Source organism: Triticum dicoccoides, chromosome 3B (assembly GCF_002162155.2).
Source record: "Triticum dicoccoides isolate Atlit2015 ecotype Zavitan chromosome 3B, WEW_v2.0, whole genome shotgun sequence".
NCBI lineage: Eukaryota > Viridiplantae > Streptophyta > Magnoliopsida > Poales > Poaceae > Triticum > Triticum dicoccoides.
This window is the reverse complement of record NC_041385.1, coordinates 849,952,014-849,961,331: the sequence shown is the minus strand read 5'-3', so window position 1 is coordinate 849,961,331 and position 9,318 is coordinate 849,952,014. Positions and strand designations below refer to the sequence as shown.

Below are 9,318 nucleotides of genomic sequence, written 5' to 3'. Positions count from 1 at the left end.
CTTCCGTTTCTCCCTCTCAATTTTCTCCGCGTGTCCCTCTCTGTCAAAGGCTCGCGAGGCATCCCGTGGTTGCTCCACCTCCACCGCCCACCGCTCAACAGCATGCCGCCGCTCACCAGCGTGGTCGTTTATAAAAAGCTCTTGTCCCCTCCCCTTGAGTTCACTGCGCACGTCTCCCAGATTCTCGGCGACGCAAAACCCATCGTTCCCGACTTCATTGATGGCCGATGCATCGCCGGAGTTCTCACCGCTGGGCCGCATCCCCTTCCTGGAGTTGGCCGGCGTAGCTCTCTCTTCCACTTCTGCCCCCACCTCCTCCCAGCCAGGCGCTCCAATCATGGCGCGGAGGCCGGAACGAGCCCATATGGCGTGGCGGCGGCCGAATTCACAACGGCGATGACACCCAGCGGTCCCCGCTAGCCCAACCAAGTTCGTTTTCCTCTCCCCATCCTCTCCCGTGAGCACCCTCGATTTCGTCTCGCCGGTCCAGGCCACTCGCAGCAGCCAGCCACCTATAGCAACTAGCAACTCCATGGCTCTCGCCGCCTTCTAGGTTGTGGCGGAGCCCCGCTCCAGCACACAACGCATGCCGATTCACTTCTGTTCCTTTACGGAACCATCGCCAGCCTGCCGGAAGGGAAGGCGACGGCCGGTGCCAAGGGCTGCAGAGTGGGCACCGTGCTGGCCCTTGCCATCCCCTCCCACTGACAGGCCTTTCCATGTTTTATCCCCATTACCATTGACGAGGACAGATCATAGGATACCGCTGCTGGGAGCCTGGGACATGTACTATCATGACAATGTCAGGAGAACCTTCACCTCTGGGCGTGAGATGCATCTGCATTTCCCAAAAATTGATCCCGTGGACAAGATCAGGTGGATTACTGTAACTGCTCTTATATCTTGGTTGATATTTTCCATTTTTAAATTAGCGACGACGAGCAAGAAGGTGATTTTGATGTGAAAACAAATAGAAGGAAACACTCCTATATGTAGCAACCACAATTTATTATTTATAGTTAGGCACAACTGAAGTCTCGAGTGTTCAACCCATGGATAAGCTTTTTTCAGCTCTCATCTCTATATGGATATGCTTTTTTCAGGTTAGTGATTCAGGAGTTCCTGCCAAGACTGGCTTTTGGAAGTTATGCTTGCTTCACCAGTTGGGTTTAACAAGGACATAATCAATTCTCTGTTGGTAATTAGAAGATAAAATCTGGTTCAAGAAAACTTCTCTTTTGCTTATTTGCTTGTTTCTGAATTTTACTAATCTTTTTTCATTTTCTTTTTTTCAGGTTAGTAGTACGGGAGTTCCTGTCAAGAATGACTTTTGGAAGTTATGCTAGCTTCATCAGTTGGGCTTTCTGTACAAAACTAAGATAATTTATTTTGGTACTTGCGGTTAGTATTACACAGATGGGTGATGCACACATACTTCACCCGTGTATCTGTTCATGTATGTTGTTATTAGCTAATTAGACAAAATTCCTCTGTTTGTATGGTGTTTGTGATGATGCTATCAATTCACTAAACACTAAAATACCGGGTTGTGCTTTCAAATCTAGCAAATTAATTTTCTCTATTGCTTCTTTTCCAGGCAGAAGTATTAGATCTATTCTGTGCCATAAGTCTTACTGTCAAAAAAATTATATAAGCAGCGCCTGATGATTATAGGTAACTCATATTAAGAACTTTGCTTTAGCAACAGAATTCGGATAAATTTGCAGTTTTGCACCAATGAAAAAGGTATTACATACCAGATACAAGATATAAGCCATGCTGAACATTGTGATCCTACAGCAGATATGCCAAGTGCTTCCTCATGAAATGGATAGTAGTGTCACTGATGAAAAAAGTAGATCGGCCAATCTAGGTAGCATCAGAAGTGGTCTCCATGAGAAAGTAAACTGCCTAATGCCATCTTCCGAGAAGGCTGGACATGCAAAAATTGACAAGAAAGTAGTGTTGGACAGTTCTCTCTGCAACAATGAATAAATTCATTTTATTACTGTATAGCCATGGTGGCAATATTTTTTGGATAACAAGAAACAATTTGCTCAAATAATCTCAGTAGAGATAACATTGCGGTCTATCAGGAAAAAAAGTTAGCTATTTAATTAAATAGAAAACTCTGTCACTCATTGCTACGGATGCTAAACAATTAGACTAACTGACAGAAAAGTATATATAGAGTAGTTACATTTCTTTATTCCAAAAACAGATGATGGATGTTAATCGTACAAGAACGCGAGGATGACAAACATAAATTGATCACATATATTATCACCACGAGTCGATTTAATTGGTGGTAATTTTTATTTGCGATGGAAACAAAGTGGAATCAAATGATTCAACCAACCAAAAGAAAGAGAACAAAGGACGAAAGTGCCTTTCTGCTCCCGAGCTCATTTGAGCTCGGTGAACAGTAAAATCAAAAAAAAAATTCAAAAAATTCCAAAAAAAATCTCAGAGAAACATTGACAAAAGTTCTAAGTGCTTGCAAAAATTCATCATGAAATCACATTCCTGTAAGGCGTGGCAAAAAAAAACAAATCCAGCCTCCAAAATGCTTTTGAAAGTAGCATTTTCAGAGTACCGATTTTGTTTTTTTTTTGCCACGCCTTCTAGAAATGTGATTTCATGACGAATTTTTGCAAGCACTTAAAACTTTTGTCAATGTTTCTAGCCAAAAAAAATTGGAATTTTTTGAAATTTTTTTGATTTTTTTTCGATTTTACTGTTCACCCGAGCTCATATGAGCTCGGGTGCAGAAACTCCACGTCCAACAAAGGATGCTTACTGAGCTGAATGAGTCAGGGTGCTCTACTACTGGATTGAAAGTAATAATAGGTAGATCCAGCGACTCAGTGGTAGATGTTAATCGACCCCACAATGTCAGGCAGCCGCCCTGGCTTTGCCCGGAAGTCACCACTAAAATTACAGCAAGAAATATGAAGTAATGTGTATCTTCCATGCTGGGGTTGTACCAGTGTATTGACTCCGTCAATGCACCAACCTGGAAGAAGAAGAACTGTTTGTGGAGTGGGGAATTTCTTTTCTGAGGAGAAAAATGTTTAGTACGTCTCTAAGCTACTGAACTGTCCCCCTAGACAAAGATGAGTTTAATATTGCCCGTTGACACAGAGAAGGCCTACTATCACATACCGCTTATTGGACTGTCTAACATTAGTCTCATTCCAAACCCCACATATCCAGGAAAGAAGCTTACATCAAAGAGAAAGCTACAAATTGGATGATTGGTCTCTATGAAATTGATGTTATACTTACTTTATTTTCGAAAAGGGGATTACCCCGGCCTCTACATCAAATGATGCACACAGCCGCGCCATATTATTAAACATAAATCAAGTTCCTGTCAGCAAGTTCCAGACTTATTTCATTAAGTAGTTTTCTTCTATTTGAACTCAATTTCTTCAATTGCTCTGAGCCGTGAGCTTATATTAGCCGGGAGCTCATATATATTTGGCATTGTGAACTCATTTTAGTTTTATTTATGAAATCATTATGTGAACTCCTTACTTTTTTGGGGAGATGTGAATTCAGATTCATCTATGAATCATGGTTGAAGTGTCCCTTGCCAATGTACGGAGGGCTACATACTTGTGCCACTTCTACCTACAATTCCATTGCTGCCTTTGAATAAGCTACAACAAGTGCAACAAAACAGATTGCAGCAAGTAGCTTATGGAATGAAATTTGCAATATTACTCATTTGTCATATTGTCGCTCATTTGATCCTGGCTGTGAAACTAAACGTGACATGCTATTCTTCATGTAATTTCCAAATCGCAATCCATAATCAAGCAAAAGATTACAACAAACGTGACTTACATGTTGCTTGCATTCAACATCTTCAGGACCTACACACGCATCCATCTCCTCCTCCGGCCGCTGCTGCCATCACGCCACTTGTTCAGGACCTGCACAAGGCATCGTCTTCTATTCAGCACAACCCTTGCCACTAGAACACTTCTCCAGCAGGGGAGGGCGAGCTGCGCCAATGAGCCGCGGGGATGGCAAGCACCCGCAGAGAGCTGCGCTATCGCGCGCAGGCGTGGGGGAGAACCCGCAGCGAGCTGCAGTATCTAGCGCAGGCATCCGCGAGGCGAGGATGAACTGCGCCGGCGCCTGCAGACGTGGACGAGAACCGGCGGCGAGTCGAAGTGGCTCGCTCGGGCATCAGCGTGGGTGAGCACCGTCGGGGAGCTACGGTTGCTCGCACAGGCGTGGGCAAGCTAGGGCGGAGAGCTGCGGTGGCTTGTGCTGGCAGCGGTGAGGTTCGACGACGAGCAACCCATGATGACAAGAGCGAGGTAGCCTGAGAGCAATCCTTATCCAACCAGTCCACACGCATCAGATAAGGTTAGATAGGATCAGGGGCACTTTGGTCCTTTCAGGTGCCTAGAAAATGGAAAAGAAAAAGGGAAAGTAATGGAAAAAGAAGAAATTGCATGGTAATGAAAGTGAACATGAATTGGATGGCATTTTTTTCAAGCAAATCTTGACGGTGACAATTTTGCGAAGCCCCGTGTTGAAAGTGACAAATAACCAATTTTCTTCAAAAAATAAGATAATTCTAACTTTCTTTTATTGTCGGTTTGGCCTGTGTTCAAATTGGGCCACAAGGCAGTCAACTGCTTGCAATTGACTAGGACTAATCCGTACACCAAGCACTCTCACAATCATCCACGAAGGTTACTCAACTCCTTGATTTTCTTGTAGACTGCTTAGTTAATTCAGCGTATTTTGCTCTATCTAGCCTCAATTTGTTTGAAGTGACTCACATGCTAATTATTTCTTCCTCCCTCCTTAACTTATGTTTGTTTTGATTAATTAAAACTTATTGTGCCAGTCAACTCTGTATCCAGCGTATGAATCTGTTTTCTTTTTGCGAAAGCGTATGGTTCGGTTGACTTCTCCACTTCGGTACTACTTATATTTCGCTCCTCTACTACACCGAAACCATTGTAGCAGTCGAGCAAAAAAAAGAACCTTCAATTTGACCACTTAGTTTGAAAAGAAATAAAGATACATGCATCTAGGTTTACAACCTTATTAAACAAATAAGTAGCTGTTGTGTGCACTTAATCTTCAGTGGGAGAAATCAAGGCGACAAGAATTCTCAAAATGGTTTGTCTCCAATTTCAAGCTATTTTGCAATCTTCGAGAGTCAGGTCATGATTTGGAATCGTTGAGAGGCAGGCTGTGCATCCAGCAACAACTTCAACATTGTGTTTACAGGGAACAAACCATCAAGAACAATAGCATAAGAACTAGCCTCATCTCTCTACCACTACATCACAGAGACAAACACAGCTTGAGGGTCAATATCTCAAATCTAACAAGAGAACAAGAGCTTCGTCATTCTGCATCCAATATCCATTATCACTATCTATTGTACATCATTTATGCATGTACCAAATAGACATACCCTTTTCTTGTATGAACTACTTTGCAACGAATCAACTCTTGGGATGAGTTACCAAACATTCAAAAAAGTCAGATAGCGTGTTAATTCATGTGGCGCATGAATTAGTGTAGGAACCAGTTATTTTAGTACATAAAAACTGTATCTGTGCCGTATGGATGGGCGCGGCGTGCCGCCGCGCGGGGAAAAGCTAGTAACTACTACACGAATTCGATGGAAATCATGTCCGAGCCGTTTCATTTACTCACGGTCGATGAATGCAACAGAGGAAGGAGAACAAATCATTGACCTGGCTTGTATTCTTGCACGGCGGAGCTTTTGTAGCTGGACGGAAGGCTGCGCACACATTGGCATTGGCGTTGGTGCTTGACTGGTGGGAGTCGCGGCTCGATGCCGTCTTGGTTGACCAGCGCTAACACTTGCTTGGCGCGGCGCTGGCCAGCAGTTCTTTTAGATTGCCTTCCCAGAAGTTCATGCACGGCCATTCCAGGAACGAAAATCCTAGACGCACGGATAGTTACGGGGGTTTCAGGGGGTCAACAACGCTAATTAATTTCTCCCCCTGATTTTCAGTGGGGGTGGGGCCCGCCTCTCTTCTAATCTCCAATCAAAAAGCTCCACCTAATCACAGTCCGTTAAATCCGTAAAAACTATCCCGTGTGTGTAGCATTGCTTTTCCAGGAAAGGACGAGGAGCAACGCTAGACACACGGGGGATTTACAGGGGGACTGCAGGGCGCATAGAATTGATTAGCTGAGATTTTATTAAGTGAGGCAGGCCCACCTGTTAATTAGAGTAGTGCATCGCCGCATGCAGCCTGGTCCGTGAAATTTCATTGTTTTTGCCCATGCGTGTAGTACGATAATACTACATTCACAGGGATGTTTCAACTGGCTTCACGGACTGAGGAACGTGGCCTAATTTAATTGGCCCCCCTATTCTAAGTGGTGGGGCCCGTTCTACTTAACTAAATCATATCCATTGGTCTTTATTTAGCCCGTAAAACCCCGTAAAGTGCCCGTGTGTGTAGCATTACTTTGGACGAGGAGCAATGCTAGATACACAGGGGATTTACATTGGGATTACTGGGTGGTAAGAATTGATTGGCTAAGATTTGGTTTAGTGTAGCCCATGCAGCCTGGTCCGTGAAATCCGTCACTTGTGGCCATGCATGTAGTACTATTGCAGGACGAGCTCGTCATGCCACCATCTCCGGTGCTAAACATAGCCTACGTAGGTAAATAAACAGGACCGCCAATCTCTACTCCTAATGGAGCAGTTGGTAGTCTCGCTTCCAGGTTTTTTTTCGTCCCACCTTCCATGGTTTTTTTGGTACCTCCTCCCACCTTCGCTGGTTATTTTTCGTAGATTTTTTTCGTCTCCTCCCCCCACTTCATCGGTTTATTTTCATGTCACCCTCTCACACAAGAAAGAAATCTGAACAGATCAGAACTTTCCATACTGGCGCATGTTATTTAATAATGTAGAATCAATCACGAACAATCTCTAAAGATCAAATCTAAATTAATTAACCTTACCTTAAATCACTCAATCACATTAATTAGAAAACAAATAATTGATTTTCAGAAAAATCGCTCAATCACATTAACCTTACCTTAACTCATGGATGGTAATCAATCTCCAAACAAAGGAAACAATACATCGAGGGAGCAGTAAATAAACTCCCTTTCTTATGACATGTATATGATCTTCCCTTCCCTCTCCGTTGTCGAGCGTTCTTGATTCTCGAGGCCGATGCTTGGGCTGCATCACTGGGTCGCGACGGTGCCGGAGGACGAGGACGGCGAGGCCGGGTGCCGCGGCACCACGTTGGCCGCGGCCGGTGAAGGGGGCGAAGAAGGGCGGCTTCCCTGGCCCGGACGGCGCCGACGCCGACCCGGGCCACCTCCTCCGCGTATTCTTGGAGCTGTGGCTGGCCGATTTACATGAAATTAATTCCCTCAGTTGTGGTGGCAAATATAATACACATAATCCATATTGTTATGCACTAGCATGTGTGTGTGTGAAATAGATGGATTATGGTCCCGTACCCAATAAGATGGATATGTGTGTGTGTTAGAGAGAGAGAGAAAGAGGGAGAGGGGGAGAGAGAGTGGGGAAGAGGGGGGGAGAGAGAGTGTGTGTGAGGATTTGATGGTAAAAAAGGTCGTCAATGTCACTTGATATGTATGAGAATATTAATATTGAACTCTTAAAGTTAATGTGGCCCCGTTGCAACGCACGGACGTTCTTCTAGTTTCGATAGATAGACAGTTCAATAATAAAGTTTTATGTTACTTTCTCTCGGATCAACAACACCACACATCCTGGATTCTTCTCATCATATTCATAGGGACAAGCAGCTCCATCGTCATCTGTCTTGTCTTCGTCATCGGAACCCATCCCCACGTACTCCTTTTGGATCTCCATATTGCCCCTGGTGAGCAGATCCACATGAACCTTGTCCTCCAACCCTACTTTATCGCCGGCCTTCTTGTTCTTGCCTCACAAAGCTCGTCGAGGAACTTCTTTCTTTTTTCCATCCACCCAATCGGCGCCGAGGCCGTGGATTTCGCCGACAGTGGGGATCACAGGGCAAGACAAAAATAAGCGGATGTCGTGGTCGGACAGCTGGACCATGCTCGGGTCAGTGACAGACGCGGCCTTGGGCATGGACTCCCCCACGACTATCGACCACCACCTCCATCTATGATGAGAAATCGCTGCCGTCTGCGGGAAGGTTAGAACTTAGAAGAGTGGCCTTGACTCTCTTCTGCAGCGCTGCGTCATCTTTTGGCAAGAGGTCAAAGGTGACTAGGCAGTTGCCAAGTTCCCGGGACGATGGGAACGAGCGTCGAGGATCGCCAAGTGGGCAATAGTAGGGAACTATGGGGGTACTAGTGGTACCAATCCGTCACAACATGCTGAAGTGTGGTACTTCCATGCAATTAACTCCAGCACCTCTCATCTCCTTTTCCAGTCAGCCGCCATCCCTTCGGTTATATGTGTTGCTCCTCCGGCGAGCCTCGTCGTCTGCATAACCAAAAGGGGAGTTTGCCACCGCCCGTATACTCCCTCCACCGTGACCACCACTGATTTTTTGAGTACCCACCCCGGACCCCCCCTGGTTTTTTTATCCTTGCCTCTCCCTCTTACCCCATCCATCCATTCCCGAGATTGGTGCCGCAAGCCAAGATGCCTCTGCCTAGCAACGATAACCGTCCCGTTACACCGACGCCCAAAGTTGGCCAAAGGAAAACATAGAGGAAATACTTTTAAGGTGAAATTCACAAAAAATAAACACTTGCAAACATGAAAGTACGTTATATCGACAAGAGGGGGGGTGAATAGGCGATTTTTATGAGTTCTTCAATGAGGAATTTTTCGGTGAGGAAATTCCTAAGTGAAGAACTACTTGCAGCGGAATAAGTACTCAGAAGTAAGCATAAGAGAATGCGGGCATAGTCATCATGATGAACTGAAGACAATCAAAGAGTACAGAAAGCGTAAACACAGGATAGCACAAGATGAAGACAAATAGACTAAAGAACTGAACTGAGGAAATTGAGAAAGTCTTCAGTCAAAGTCTTCAAACACAGATTTGGACGAACACTCAACACAGTAAAGAGGAAATGAAAGAGTTGAGGAAACAGAACCAGTTAGGTTGGTGAAGACAATGATTTGGTAGACCAGTTCCAACTGCTGTCTCAGTTGTACGTCTGGTTGGAGCGGCTGAGTATTTAAACTCGAGGACACACAGTCCCGGACACCCAGTCGCTGAGCACGCAGCTCAGGACACCAAGTCCTCACCGTATTCTCCTTGAACTAAGGTCACACAGACCTCGTCCAATCACTCGTGGTAAGTCTTC

At 44.9% G+C, this 9,318-nt stretch overlaps 1 long non-coding RNA gene across 1 annotated transcript; it reads right to left on the bottom strand.

The window, feature by feature from the left end:
* Positions 1–1,780: 1,780 nt before the first annotated feature.
* LOC119282670 lies at positions 1,781–4,327 on the bottom strand. The gene is made up of 3 exons (XR_005138825.1): positions 4,046–4,327; positions 3,853–3,941; positions 1,781–1,979 (listed from the first exon to the last, which is right to left on the bottom strand). It is a non-coding gene; the product is annotated as an uncharacterized LOC119282670 (long non-coding RNA).
* Positions 4,328–9,318: the final 4,991 nt, after the last annotated feature.